At 36.6% G+C, this 16,126-nt stretch overlaps 2 long non-coding RNA genes across 4 annotated transcripts in view; one reads left to right on the top strand and one right to left on the bottom strand.

The window, feature by feature from the left end:
• Positions 1-3,279, top strand: part of LOC111774944 (uncharacterized) — a 188,860-nt gene extending 185,581 nt beyond the window's left edge. For all 3 annotated transcript variants that reach the window (XR_002810297.2, XR_011421274.1, XR_011421269.1), the window contains one exon: positions 228-3,279. This is a non-coding gene — a long non-coding RNA (uncharacterized lncRNA). The remainder of the gene's footprint in view (positions 1-227) is intronic.
• The window catches only part of LOC111775081 (uncharacterized), a 198,561-nt gene that overhangs the window by 34,856 nt on the left and 147,579 nt on the right, over positions 1-16,126 (bottom strand). The gene's annotated exons all lie outside the window — the stretch shown is intronic.

The following is a 16,126-nucleotide window of genomic DNA, read 5'->3' as shown; positions in this document are numbered from 1 at the left end:
AATTAACTCCCAAAAGTCCCATCTCCAAATATCACCACCTTAGGGATTGGGGCTTCAATACACGAATTTTGGGGGAAAACAAACATTCAGTCCATGGCACTCATTTCACATGACATAGTGCCTGGTACATTGAAAATAGTCTATACACACTAGTTCATTGACTGAGGTAAGGAGTTAGTTGACATAATTTTTGTAATAAGAACTAAAATTTTCTGTTCATTTTTCAGAACTTTTTAATATGAAGATACAAGAGTCAGGGCCAGCCCTGTGGCCAAGTGGTTAAGTTCGTGTGCTCTGCTTCAGCAGCCCAGGGTTTCACTGGTTCGGATCCTGGGTGCAGACATGGCACCACTCGTCAAGCCATGCTGAGGCGGTGTCCCACATAGCAGAGCCAGAAGGAACTACATCTAGGATATACAACTGTGTGCTGGGGGGCTTTGGGGAAACGAAAAAAAAAAAAAAGAAGATTGGCAACGGACGTGAGCTCAGGGGCCAAACTTTAAGAAAAAAAAAGATACAAGAGTCTGAGAGACGCTTTAAATAAGGGAGTGGAACTTTTGGTAAGAATAAGATTTGAAGGAAGACGCGTTAAAAAAGAAAAAAAAAAAGGAAACTCAAAGGGAAAAGCAGAAGGAAGACATTGTTTTCATCCTGTTATTCTGACTAAAGAATCAACTAAACAGTAATATCCTATTATTTCAAGTAAAAAATCATGACTTTTAGAAAGGCTAGAAAATTAAAAGTGTTTTTCCTAATTATCTAGTGTTTTTAAAGTGAAATGCACTCATTCTATAGAATACAAGATAATTATTGGATATGGGAAGAAAATAGCAAGACTTTTATTTACATTTTTATCTAAAAATCTAAGGAAGCAATTAAGCTCCTACATTGCAAGAGATATCCTAAGGAGTGCATCTTAGTGTGTCTTTTCATCAGCATTTTGTGATGTCTTACAGTTTGCGGGGGCCTGGTTTTGTCTAGTTTTAACGAAACAAAATCTCTCAAAATTACAAGTGGCTTTGAATAATTCCAGGTTAAGTCAGGAAAATAAAAGTCATTCTAACTATTTCAAGCAGAAATGAGCTTGATTCAGAGAACAAGGTGACAAGAAAACCATTGAAAGGGCTAGAAAGCAAAATCAAGGAGACCACCACTAGTTCTCAGTTGTTGATGCAGAATATCAGGAAGTACTGCTGCCATCAAGGTCACAGTCATCACTGCCAATGGCTTTGATCACCTATGCGTGCGGCCCCAAGAAGACGGTGATGGTAAGAGGATGGCATTTGGTCATCCATTGTCACTGCCCTCAGCTGTCAGAGCCCTAGCACCCACCACTACCTGGAGAAGACGGAATGACTTGGAGCACCTTTCGACCGAATAAGTCTTCTGACGTGCACTTTGTTGTCAGCACCTAAACTATATCGAGAATCCTGCTTGCCAGGGAGCCTGGGAACGTCTTTCAGACCCTGCAGTCGAAGGGAAAGTCTAGTAGAAAATGGAATGGGTGCTGAGCACCAATCTACAATTTCCAGCCCAGAGGAAAATGTGAGTAACGCCAACACCAGCAAGCATAAGAAACACAAGAAAAGGGCAAAGTTGACACTTTACTCTTGGTATGAACTCTCTCAGACATAGACAATTTTTTTATACATATATACTATTTGATGCTATATATGATAGATATAGATATTCTAATTGAATATGTGTGTATATATGTATATATATAAAATATATATTTTTATATTCTAATTGTATGAAAAAATTTCCCCCAAATTATGAAATTATCACTAAGAATTTTTTAAATGTGGATTTATATTTACTATTAATAAGTATGACTTTCACCCTAAGTTGTACATTGTGATATTAGCTGAAAATAGTAGGAACTCATTATGCATAAGACATTTAAAACTTGTATCCAGAACACGAAAACAACAATTTTGTTGTTTGAAGTGAGGTTGAAATAATCTGAGCCTTGATCCAATACTTACTAAACTTTCACTAAACTTAATGATAAATATTTGGAAGCCTCTGTTGCTGTTTTTAAATAAATAGTGAGAGGGGAAAGAAAGGTCCATACCATTGGGGAAACAACTGTTCTTTCTGCTATGGTAAAAGTATTTATAATACTAAATAGAAAATATGACTACAAACCAAACACATTCCTTAATCAGTAAATATTGTTGGATGAGGTATATGGTACATTTCTGAACATTTATAAAAAATAAATATAAAAAGTATGCAGTCGGAAAGATGTTTTATACAGTTCAATAAAAGTACAGATGTTTCTAGCGTGTATCACATTACTTTTTAGAATCTTTGCCAATAATGAAATGCATATAGAAGTAATTGTTTTAAGTCACTAAAGAAAAGAGGTCCTGGAGAAAATGTAGTCTGAACACTAAAACTTTCATTAATGAAACAACGTTTGAAGGAGAAAAATGTGTAAATATAGCCACTGGCAGAGGAACTACTTCGAGAAAAATAAAATAGCAATATTATTCAAAGGTTTCTAGAATAAGTTTACAGAGACAGTACCAAATGCGCAATTATTCACAGCATTACTCACAGAGACTTTATTGCAACAAAGCGATGTTTAAAGTGCTATAGAAAGATCGATGCACTTAATTTAATAAAACCCAGAGTTTTAAAATACAAGAAAATCCTTAAAATACTTTCTTATGAGAGTGGGATGGCCATTAACATCTTTTGAAATAGAGATTTTTTTTCCACGTTTATCATGGCAAAAGTGTTAAAAAGAATTGTTAATTTAAAGTTGCTATACTTTTTTTTAATACATTAACAAGAGTTCCAATTCCAATGATTTTGTTAGTGGCGATATATAAATAGCAAATAGCAAATAAATATGTAATTTAAAAATAAAGACATTTAATTGGGCCTCTGAAGATAAAGAAAATTATTTTTACAATAAATGAGAAAATAACTCCTTTTCAAAAGAAACAAATGCAATGGAAGAATGTTTTGAAATCAACATTTGGAATAATTCCATCATTATGTTACTTATTGCCAAGTACAATATGTGGGAACAGTAAATGTTCAATCAGTATAATCCTAAGAAATTTGGAAAAACTTTCATAGCTTATTTTAAAACATCAAAATTAAGATCATCATATTTTGATATCAAGGATTCTTGTCAAGAAAAATGGAAAAATTTTAAAGAACTTTAAAGAAAAACCTTATAATGAAAAATAAATTTCATGGTTTGCTAGTGTAAACAATAACATTCTTCCATTTTAATCTGTTTTAGAACTATTTTTTTCATCCATGGTAGTCATTAAAATCAAATGTCAAAATAAACTGAATTTAGAAACAGTTATTGCAAGAGGTCAATTTGAGATTTTAAAAAGTTATTGATCATATTCAATCATATTACTTAATATTTTAGTTAGAACAAAAATAGTTATTAAAGTAAAAATATTATAAAATATTTAATTACTCTTTATCTCATCTGTTTTGATTTGCTGTGCATTTTTTACAATGTAAAATTACATAATAAATTAGCACCATATATTTATCTCACGCTACATAACAAATTATTCCAAAACTTAGTGGCTTAAAATAGCAAACATTGATCTTTCACAGTTTCTGTGGGTGAGGAATGTGAGGGCAGCTTAGCTGGGTGTCTCTAGCTCAGGGCTTCCTTGAGGTAGCACTCAAGCTATGTGCTGGGGCTGCAGCCTTCTCAATAATTGACGTGCTCTGAAACATCTGCTTCCAACCTTCCTCATGTGGATTTTGATAGATTTCAGTTCCTCATGGTTTGGCAGACCAAGGGTCTCAGTTTCTTGCCATGCTGCAAGAGCTATTTTATAGGGCTGCTCACATCATGGCAGCTGGCTCTTGCCTTAGAGTGAATGAATGAGAAAATGAGAAAGGGAGCCCAAGATGGAAGGCACAGTCTTTTTGTACTGAATCTCAAAGTGATACCCCATCACTTTGCCATATTCATTAGAAGTGCATCACTAGGTTCAACCCACTCTCAGGGCTAAGGGGAATCCCACAAAGGCATGAGTACCGGAAGCTGGAGATCATCAAGGGCCACGTTAGAGGCTGCCTACTACATACAGTATTGTATGTACATAATTTTCAAGTATGTGAATATGACAATATTGCGTTGCAGAGAGTTTCTGTCTGGGAAGATGAAAAGGTTCTAGAAATGGATAGTGGTGATAGATACACAAACTTTGTGAATGTATTTCATGCCACTGAATTATACACTTAAAATGGTTTAAATAGTAAATTATATGTTATCTATATTTACCACAAAAAAATTTAGAGAATAATGTTTGAAAAAATTAACCTTCATTTTTTTCAAGTAATCTGTATACAGAAGGCAGATATAAAAAATCAAATTCTTTAAAAAAAATCACAAAATAAATGATTGGAGCTATAAATATGTGGGGTTTGCAAACAACATATTGGCTGAAACCTACAATTATTTTTCACTTCTCACTAAGAGGAAAATAGAGAGGGATGACAATCAAATAAGATCTGGGAAGGAACTTTGATTTATTTAGCTTTTTCTCAAATGCCTTATGAAGCTTGAATTCAAAAGGTAGGTGAATTTTGGTACATGATTCTAAAGCAGGAGTTCAGTATCAACTTATCAACCATTTCCATCCCAAACGCCTTCTAATTCTGTATTTGTCTCTTGAATAAGAACCGTCATGAAAGTTTTTATCCAAAATGGAAGGCTCAGCATCATCCTTGATTTCTCGTTTTCCATATCCTATTTTCTAGCAGAGCTTGTCAATCTTGCCTTCTAAATATCTCTCAAATCGTGTTTTTGTTTTTTCTTTTTCAGACCATTGATGTGATGGATTGCATTTATTGATTTTTGAATACTGAGCCAGCCTTGCATAGCCAGGATAAATTCCACATGGTCAAGCTGTACACTTCTTTTTATATATTTTTTTTATTGAGTTAATGATAGGTTACAATCTTGTGAAATTTCAGTTGTACATTAATGTTTGTCAGTCATGTTGTAGGTGCACCACTACACCCTTTGTGCCCACCCCCCACCCCACCTTTCCCCTGGTATCCACTAAACTGTTCTTAGTCCATAATTTTAAATTCCTCATATGAGTGGAGTCATACACAGATTATCCTTCTCTTGCTGGCTTATTTCACTTAACATAATTCCCTCAAGGTCCATCCATGTTATTGCAAATGGAATGATTTTGTTCTGTTTTGCAGCTGAGTAGTATTCCATTGTATATATGTACCACATCTTGTTTATCCATTCGTCTGTTGCTGGACACTTAGGTTGCTTCCACGTCTTGGCTATTGTAAACAGTGCTGCAATAAACATTGGGGTGCATAGGACTTTTGGGATTGCTGACTTCAAGCTCTTTGGATAAATACCCAGGAGTGGGATGGCTGAATCGTATGGTAGTTCTATTTTTAATTTTTTGAGGAATCTCCATACTGTTTTCCATAGTGGCTGCACCAGTTTGCATTCCCACCAGCAGTGTATGAGGGTTCCTTTATCTCCGCAACCTCTCCAAGATTTGTTGCTATTAGTTTTAGATATTTTTGTCATTCTAACAGGTGTAAGGTGATATCTTAGTGTAGTTTTGATTTGCATTTCCCTGATGATCAGTGATGATGAGCATCTTTTCATGTGCCTATTGGCCATCAGTATGTCTTCTTTGGAGAAATGTCTGTTCATGTCTCCAGCCCATTTTTTGATTGGGTTGTTTGATGTTTTGTTGTTGAGTTGCGAGACTTCTGTATATATTATGGATATTAAGCCTTTGTCAGATATATGACTTGCAAATATTTTTTCCCAGCTAGTGGGTTGTTTTTTTGTTTCAATCCTGTTTTCATTTGCCTTGAAGAAGCTCTTTAATCTGATGAAGTCCCATTTGTTTATTCTTTCTATTGTTTCCCTTCTCTGAGAAGGCATGGTGTCTGAAAAGATCCTTTAAAATACTGATGTCAAAGAGTGTACTGCCTACGTTTTCTTCCAGAAGTCTTACGGTTTCAGGTCTCATCTTTAGGTCTTTGATCCATTTTGAGTTTATTTGGTGAATGGTGAAAAAGAATGGTCAATTTTCATTCTTTTACATGTGGCTTTCCAGTTTTCCCAGCACCATTTGTTGAAAAGACTTTCTTTTCTCCATTGTATGCCCTCAGATCCTTTGTCAAAGATAAGCTGTCCATAGATGTGTGGTTTTATTTCCGGGCTTTCAATTCTGTTCCATTGATCTGTGCACCTGTTTTTGTACCAGTACCATGCTGTTTTGATTACTGTAGCTTTGCAGTATGTTTCGAAGTCAGGGATTGTGATGCCTCCCGTTTTGTTCTTTTTTCTCAGGATTGCTTTAGAAATTCGGGGTCTTTTGTTGCCCCATATGAATTTTAGGATTCTTTGTTCTAATTCTGTAAAGAATGTCATTGGGATTCTGATTGGGATGGCGTTGAATCTGTAGATTGCTTTAGGTAGAACGGACATTTTCACTATGTTTATTCTTCCAATCCATGTGCATGGAACGTCTTTCCATCTCCTTATGTCGTCATCAAATTCTCTCAGAAAGGCCTTGTAATTTTCATTATATAGGTCCTTCACTTCCTTAGTTAAATTTACCCCAAGGTATTTTATTCTTTTTGTTGTGATTGTGAATGGTATTGTATTCTTGAGTTCTTTTTCTGTTGGTTCATTACTGGAGTATGGAAATGCTACTGACTTATGCAAATTGATTTTATACCCTGCAACTTTGCTGTAGTTGTTGATTACTTCTAACAGTTTTCCAATGGATTCTTTGGGGTTTTCTATATATAAGATCATGTCATCTGCAAACAGCGAGAGTTTCACTTCTTCCCTCCCTATTTGGATTCCTTTTATTCCTTTTTCTTGCCTGATTGCTCTGGCCAGGACCTCCAGTACTATGTTAAATAAGAGTGGTGATAGAGGGCATCCTTGACTCGTTCCTGTTTTCAGGGGGATGGCGTTCAGTTTTTCCCATTGAGTATGATGTTGGCTATGGGTTTGTCATATATGGCCTTTATTATGTTGAGGTAGTTTCCTTCTATGCCCATTTTGTTCAGAGTTTTTATCGTAAATGACTGTTGGATCTTGTCAGATGCCTTCTCTGCATCTATTGAGATGATCATGTGGTTTTTATTCCTCAGTTTGTTGATGTGGTGTATCACGTTGATTGATTTGCAGATGTTGAACCATCCCTGTGTCCCTGGTATGAATCCCACCTCATCATGATGTATGATTCTTTTGATGAATTGCTGAATTCTGGTTGCCAAAATTTTGTTTAGAATTTTTGCATCTATGTTCATCAGTGATATTGACCTGTAGTTCTCTTTTTATATTTTTTGCATTTGCTTTGCTAATAATTTGTTGAAGATCTTTGCATCTATGTTCATAAAAGATGTTGGTCTGTAGTTTTCCTGTAATGCATTTGTCTGGGTTTGGTATTAGGATAATGCTGGACTCATAAAATGAATTAGAAGTATTACCTCTGCTTCTATCCTCTGAAAGCAATTCCAGAGAATTGGTGTAATTGTTTCCTTAAATCTTTGCTAGAATTCACCAGTGAACCCATCTGGAACTGGTGGGTTCTGGGTTGGAAGGTTAGTAATTATCAATTAAATTTCTTTAATAGATATAGGCCTATTCAGATCATCTATTTCTTCTTGTGTGAGTCTGGCAGACTGTGTCTCTCAAGAAATTGGTTCTGAGGCCAGCCCCATGGCGAACTGGTTACCTTTGCATGCTCTGCTTCAGTGGCCCAGGGTTTCACTGGTTCGGATGCTGGGCATGGACATGGCTTCACTCCTCAAACCATGCTGAGGCGGCGCCCCACATGCCACAACTAGAAGGACCTACAACTGGAATATACAACTATGGACTGGGTGGCTTTGGGGAGGAGGAGGAGAAGAAGAAGAAGGAGAAGGAGAAGAAAGTTTGGCAACACTTGTTAGCTGGGACACCAATCTTTAAAAAAAAAAAAAAAGAACAGCATTCTTCTAAAAAAAAAAAAGGTGGTAGCTTTTGTCAAAAAAAAAACAGAAACTGGCCCATCTCATATAGGTTATCAAATTTGTAGATATAGAGTTGTTCATAGTATTCCTTTATTATGCTTTTAATTTTTATGAGATCTGTAGTGATGTCCCCTCTTTCATTTCTGCTATTAATAATTTGTGTCCTCTCTGTTTTTTTCTTAGTTAGCCTGGCTAGAGGTTTATCAATTTTATTGATCTTTTCAAAAAGCCAGCTTTGAGTTTCATTGATTTTCTTTGTCAATTTTATTAACTCTTGCTATAATTCTTACCATTTTTTTCCTCTGCTTACTTTGGATTTAATTTTCTCTTCTTTTTCTAGTTTCCTAGGTGGAAACTTAGATGGATTTTAGATCTTTTTTCATTTCTAATATATGCATTCAGTACTATAAACTTTCCTCTAAGCACTGCTTTCACTGCATCCTATATTGTGCCTTTGTTTTCACCCCAAACGTGAATGCCCTTGTGCAGGCTCTCATCCTTTCACTCCTGGGTTAGTAAAATAGTATGACTGAGTTTTCCACATCTCTGTTTTCTCTCCCCCTAGCAATCATTCTTCACAATAGAGTGAGTTTTCTATTCTTAAATATGATATACTTGCTTCCTTTCTTAAAATCCTTTATTAACATCTTTGTGGGGAAAAACCAAAAAACTTTGTATAACATACCTTCATGACCAAAACCCTTCAAAACCTTCATGATCTGAGCATTCCTTCCTTTACAGCCTCATCACACCCTAATCCCAACCATGCCCTACCTTCCAGTCAACCATACTACATGACCTCCCTCTCCTCTTTCTCACACTCTCTCTCTGTTGGTGTTCTTTTCCTTTTTGTTTTCTTTTTTTTTTTTTTGGCATGAATGTCATTATATGGTGAGTATGTTATTTACGTATGTCTTTTCTACTTGTCCAGGACTTCTCAAAAGACATTCATCTTTGATCCTAAGGGCTTAGACCCAGTGTTAATTCCTGGCATATAATTACAGTGAATACAATTGTTTAATTTGCAAGAGAATTAATGAAATATTTATGTAATGAAAGAAGCATAATACATCACATAGGATCTAATATTTAATAACTTCTGAGGTCACTTCTATCCCTTTCATCTTATGACTATTCTGGTTTTATCTTTTAGTGATAATGTATGGGAAACATTTGGAACAATGTTGTGTGGAAAAGCACATTAAGATAGAATTTAAAAGAACTTATTTTGGGGCCTGGCCCCATGGCCGAGTGGTTAAGTTCACGCACTCCGCTGCAGACAGCCCAGTGTTTCATTGGTTCGAATCATGGGCACAGACATGGCACTGCTCATCAAACCATGCTGAGGCAGTGTCCCACATGCCACAACTAGAAGGACCCACAACGAAGAATATATAACTATGTACCGGGGGTTTTTGGGGAGAAAAAAGGAAAAAAATTAAATCTTTAAAAAAAATTCAAAAAAAAGAACTTATTTTGCTATTATTACTGCAGTTATTACTATTCTTTAAATTAGCTTGTATTTCTCTCTCTTTTTTCTTTTACTTATGAAAGTATTTTAATATTTATTTTGTTTGAACTTATAAAAACTTTTTCAAATAGATATATCAGGGAGTGTGTCCTTGTCCTGGACCAGTTTTTGCCTCCTATTACCTTGGATGAGTCACTTTGAAGAATAAAGATCATTATGCTAATTCATACTATTATTATTGTTATGTAATTGCAAAGTTTGTTCCACTTTGTGTGCACATTTCATTGAGGCTTACCTATTAGCTAACGTTAGTCAGGAGACATCTTTATGATATCTCCTTGTTACTGAGGTGTTTTGAATACAATGTGGGACAAATATTTTATGAGCTGTATATTATAATAATTTTTACTGTCCTAAACAACACAAATTTATTCGTTATTGCTCCTGACATTTGACTTTGTTTATAGAGGTTTATATCTTTACAAATTAAAAAAAGTAATGTCCTACTTTTTCGGCCTTGCAACTTTTTGTTTCTCGCTCCAGATCTTTGTTGAAGTGAGATTCTGAGTTTAATGAATAATGTACTATTTCATTTCAGAGTATTATTGTTTTCTGAATGAACACATTTAAGCAATTGCCCAGTCTCATTATGAACTTTACTATGTGGGCATCCTTTCTATTCCCCGCCCTGGTGCTGGTGTATTAGAAGGACCTTCAAGTGGCATCTACTCCACGCACCTGCCTAGGAAATCTATTGCTTCTAAATAGACCTTTAAAAATTCTATAATCTAACTAAAAAGAGTTTTAAAAAAAAGAAATTTAGTCCTGCCAAAATAATAAGAATATTCTTTCCATTTTATGCAATGTTTAATTTCTTAACAAATATTACTAAGTATTTTGTCAAATACAATATATTGTAAAAACAGATGACCACAAGTCTAAGACTTATATTTAGGTGGTGATTTTCTCTCTTAAATGTAAAGCAAATGAAAAGGCCGGATTCATGAAACTAGAAATTGAGTTTTCTAGTTGATTTACAGCCCAACTAATAGCTCTGCACAATCCCTTATGCTATCTACTTAAAGAGAAAGAGCATGATCTGGAAAACTAGGCTCTCCATATGGGTTTCTTTAGTTTCTAGGGCTTTTTCCCAAGACCATAGAAAGGGCTAGTAGTGATGGGAAGGAAGTGATGACAAGTGGCATTGACAAAGAGTCAAAATGTGAGTTTTACTCTACCAAGAGACTGACTGGTGATTAACTTTCAATTCTGCCCCTGAGTGGGTACAGTCGCCTGAGGAAGGCCTCCCAAGGGCCACAGATACTGGCCATTGAAAACGTTCTTAAGGGAGGGTCTCCTTCTCACATCAACCCCTCAACCCTCCCTAAAGAGATCTCACAGCATCCAGAGAGCCAGGAGTCCTGAGCAGAACACCTACAACTGTTGGCTGAAGTTAGAAAATCTAAAACTTTCTTTTTTTGCCTATTCACAACCATGTTCCCATTTTCCTTAAGAATTATATAGAAAAATTCTCAACTGGTTAGAAAAATTCAATGAAACCTGAAAAACAAAGCCTACATTTTTTAGTTAGGTAATAAACTAGTGTTATACTTTCTAGGGAGAAGCAGTATTCTTATTCAGAGAGTGTTTAAAAATTCCGTTTCCCTGATGATTAATCATGTTAAGCACCTTGTCATATACCTGTTGACCATTTGTAAGTCATCTTTGGAGAGTTACCTATTCAGTTTCTTTGCCCATTTTTACATTGCGTTATTTGTGGGTTTGCTACTGAATTCTAAGTGTTCATTATATATTTTAGATATTAACCCTTTATCAAATATATGGTTTACAATTATTTTCTGCCTTTCTGTAGGTTGCTTTTCCATTTTGCTGATTGTTTCTTTTGCTCTGCAGAGCTTTTTAGTTTGATGTCATAGTCAATTTTTGCTTTTGTTGCTGGGGAAATGCAATTCAAAACCACAATGAAATATCACATCTGTCAGGATGACTATTATCAAAAAAACAAAAGATAAGTATTGAAGAGGGTGTGGAAAAGAGAGAACCCTTGTACACAGTTCATGGGAATGTAAATTGGTGCAACTACTATAGAAAACAGTATGGAGGCTCTTCAAAAAATTAAAAACAGAACTACCATACGATCCAGCGATCCAACTTCTGGGTACATATTCAAAGGAATCAGGAGTGTGAAGAGATACCTGCATTCCTATGTTCACTCACAATAGCCAAGACATGTAAGCAACTAAATGTCCATCAATGGATGAATGGATAAAGAAAATGTGGTATATAAGTACAATGGAATATTATTCAGCCTTAAAAAAGAAGACAATCCTGACCTTTGCAACCATGTGGATGAACCTGAAGGATATAATGCTAAGTGAAATAAGCCAGACACAGAAGGACAAATATTACACTGATACCACTGAATGAGGAATCTTAAATAGTCAAACTCATAGAAGCAGATAATGGAGCAGTGATCACCAGGCACTGAGGGGAGGGGGAAACAGGGAGATACTAGTCTAAGGGTTCAAAGTTTCAGTTATACAAGATGAATAAGTTACAGAGATCTGCAGTGCAGTATAGAGCTTATAGTTAACAGTGCTGTATTGTACATTTAAAAGTTTGCTGAGAAGATAGATCTTATGTTAAGTGTTCTCATCACAAAACAAAAATAATAATAACTAATAAAGAGGGTGGGAGGAAGCTTTTGGAGGTGACGGATGTATTTATGGCATAGATTGTGGTGATAGTTTTCATGGTGTATACTTATCTCCAAACTCATCAAGTTGTATACAGTAATTATGTACAGCCTTTTGCATGCCAATCGTACTTCAAGAAAGTGATTTAAAAAATTATATTCCAAATTTGAGATCATGATAAGATTGCTGTTTCCCCAAAATCTGTTCTGCTGAACTTCTGTTTCTAAGAGCAGGCACTCTCCTCGCTGGAGAACATGTTTACCGATCAGTTTGTAATATTATAAAGGCATCAGACACACAGAAATAAATGGAGCATCCCTGAACCTATTAGATTAGCCTGAGCTCTTTCCACATGTGATTGGAGATGATCTAATTGGCTGGTGCAGTAAGTAAGTTACCCTGAGTGTTTGAATATAATGCATGTATGTTTACAATACCAAAACACATTAGAGATAGTTTCATTTACTCTCTTTCTCTTGGCATTACTCCTACTAGAGAAAGCTTTCCACAGTGCTTCCAGTGAAAAGGGGGAATTTTGGGGGCGATTCCTCACAGCCGCCTAAGGATGCTCCTTTATCTGAATCATCAGCTGTCTTTGAATGCCATTTTATGAGAAGGGTGCTGTCTGAGTCTTTCTTTACCTAAACTGTTTTCTGTGATTCGTCTCCCACATGAAAAGAAATGGAGCCCACTCTCAACAGTGTACTGAGTTGTGTTGAAAACTATATCATATTCCCTTTTACCCAGTCTTGATTTCTGTCTTAATATAAGCAATTGAGATGTTAATAAGAAAAATATTCAGATCTGAGAAAAAGAACATTTTATTTTCATTATTCATTTCAAGATACTCCTTGTAGCTATTAAATTCTCTAATTCTCTGAACACATAGAGTATATATTACTAGAAACAAAAAGACTGTAATTATTTGGATGTTACATTAATTAATGGGATCCTTTATTGAGATTTTGTATTCTAAGGACTGTGTATAGGAATGAGTAGCAAGATGGCTAAATAGATCATTTGCACCACAAAAGAACTGTTCCTAATTGCTTAATAATTTTTTTAGTATTCATGGAGTTAAAAAATCTAGGCAAAGGCATGAAATTAAACTGACAATAGATAAAGACATCATCTAATCGCAATAAAAATTGAAGAGTAATCAATGTGTATGTATTAAACATTGTGACAGTTAGTCCTACATCAAACGTCCTGAGTCACTTTTGTTTTTCATCTAAAATATAATAGCTCTCACTGTAATTCATTCACCATTCAGTTTTTATTCATTAAGCAACCACTCACAGAGTACCTACTTCACGCTGAACACATATTGTGCTGCCCACAATCTCAGAAAAAGCATGGCATTAGAAGCCAGGTAAATCTGACACCTGCGCAGATTTTTAACATTCGTTTGCCTTTGAGCACCTATTTGTATTGTTTCGTGTAATTGGACAGGCAACTTTTTTAATTTAAAAAAGCACATACACAACTGGCTTTTAATAGTCCAGTGCACAACAACAAAAACTGTGCAAGGCAACACACTGGAGAGAATTCAAGAAACAAAAAAGCTCTGTTCCATTGTGACAAAAAGGGGGTGGCCTTCCAAAACTGGAAGATCTCTGTTCATTTGGTTTCTCCATTCTCAGCTCTGCTTAAAAGGAGAAAATTGTGTAACCACACTACTGGTCTCTTCTGAGAATTTGAATTGTGGAAGGGCATTTCTTTTCAGTGCTTCTAGATTTTTTATCCAATTGGGTCCTATTATTTTAAGGAGGCCAAGAGAGGTGAAATGCCCTGTCCAAGGTCATGTGGTTCATTTCAATTCAGTTAATATGGCAACCTCTAATATGTGATGCCTACTTGTTATGAACTGAGTTATATCCCCCTCAAAATTCATATGTTGAAGCCCTAATCCCCAATGGGACTGTATTTGGAGATAGGGCTTTTAAGGAGGTAAAGTTAAATGAGGTCATAGGGTGGGCCCTAATCTGACAGGACTGATATCCTTATAAGAAGAGGAAGAGCTACCAGAACTCTCTCGCTGCATGCATGCACAGAGAAAATGCCCTGTGAGGACACAGTGAAAAGGCAACATCTGCAACATAAGGAGAGCGGTCTCACCAGAAACCAATTCTGCTGACATCTTGATTCTGAACTTTCAGCCTCCAGAACTGTGAGAAAACAAATGTCTGTTGTTTAAGCCCCCAGTCTGTGGTATTTTCTTATTGCAGCTTGAGCAGACTAAGACAGTATCCAGAGTCCTTGGTCTCAAGAAGCCCTGAGAGACGAACAAAAGAACTCAGTGAGATGTGGAGCAGAGTCAACAAGAGAGCTCAGCCAATGGTACCTGGGGGAGTGCAATCAGTTCAGGTTCTCTGAGAAGCCGACCTCAAGACAGAATTAGATGTGCTAGAGGCTCATTGAGGGGAGAACACATGGAGGATAAAAGGGAAGGGGAGCAGGAATAGATGGGCAGAGTCTTCTAGTTACGATGCAGGTCTGACACCTGTGAAAAGAGAAAGAGATGGAAGAAGGTTTAGGTAAGAAGAGTTCCAAACTGCAAGAGTAACTCCAAGACATTCTTGGCCAGGCTGATGACGTGGAGACGCAGAGTAAAGATTGCTGGTCTGAGGAGTCCCCCAATGGGACAACATGGCCAAGTCTACGAGCCCCACTGTGCTCACTCATTTAGTGGGAGCAGCCTGAAGCAAATGTGGCCTTGGCATGAACAGTGAGGTGGATCTGAAGGTGCAGCAGCTGGAGGCTGTGCACCAAAAGGCCTCCTCGCATCAGATTCCCCTGAAGGGTAGTCTAAACAGCCCACCTCCAAGGTCATGGAGTCAGTGTATCAGGGCAAAACCAGGACTCGAACATGGATGCTTGTTTCTGTCCAATTCCAATACATCACAAAGTTTTAAAGCCAAGGAATTGAATAAAAGTTAGATACTCTACACAGAGAGTTATAAAGCCTGGGTCTAGGTGGACAAGTTGCTTAGCACATGTTTTTTGGTGCATGATTTTTCTAGTGATGTAAAAGTCAATAACATTTGCTTTTTCTTCTACTTATTGTGATGAGTTGAAAACCCAAGTAATATGATTCATCCTACCATGTTGACAATTATGAATCTAATATTTGCAAATAAAGTGATAATTCATCTCTTGGGATGTGAAGCCATCTGTCATCATCAAAAAACTTGTCCTTACCAAATTATCAAACTGTCATGTGCAATTTTAAAGATCTTTCAGTGCCCATGCTCACCTGATTCCAACAATCTGATCAGAGTCCTTGCATTCTATGAAATGGAATATGCAATCACTAGTACAGTTTGCTCCCTGTGATAGGGCAAAAAATTAGCCCTAAACTATTCAGAAAGAGGGCTAGTAACATCAACTTAACAGAAATCTATAAACCTCTTGCTTTTTATAGCTACCCAGAATCCCAGGGCCTGGCTAAGTGGAATGAAATGTGTCAGTGGAAAGTGGGAAGTGCTGTAGCTGAAATAAGGCATGTGGGGCGGAGAAGGTCCATCTGTGAAACAAAGCTCATCACACCTGTTATGGACTGAATCACGTCCTCAGAAGATTCATGTTACAGCTCTAATCCCCAGTGGTTTTTGGAGAAGGGACTTTGGTAGAGAATTTGGTTTCGATGAAGTAATGAAGGTGGAGTCCCCAAGATAATGCCTTCTTCTGGAGCCTTATAAGAAGAGGGTGAGACAGGAGAGTGCTCTCTCTCTCTTTCTTTTCCCACCCATGCACAAAGAGGTCATGTGAGCACAAACAGAGATGGCAGATGCAAGCCAGAAGAGAGCCTTCACCAAGAATTGAATCTGCCGGCACCTTGATCTTGGACTTCCAGCCTCCAGAACTGTGAGAAGTAAGTGTCTGCTGTTTAAGCCACTCAGTCTATGGTATTTTGTTACAC

This window comes from Equus caballus, chromosome 9, assembly GCF_041296265.1.
Source record: "Equus caballus isolate H_3958 breed thoroughbred chromosome 9, TB-T2T, whole genome shotgun sequence".
Lineage (NCBI taxonomy): Eukaryota > Metazoa > Chordata > Mammalia > Perissodactyla > Equidae > Equus > Equus caballus.
The sequence above is the reverse complement of the archived record's forward strand: the minus strand, read 5'-3'. Positions and strand labels throughout refer to the sequence as shown.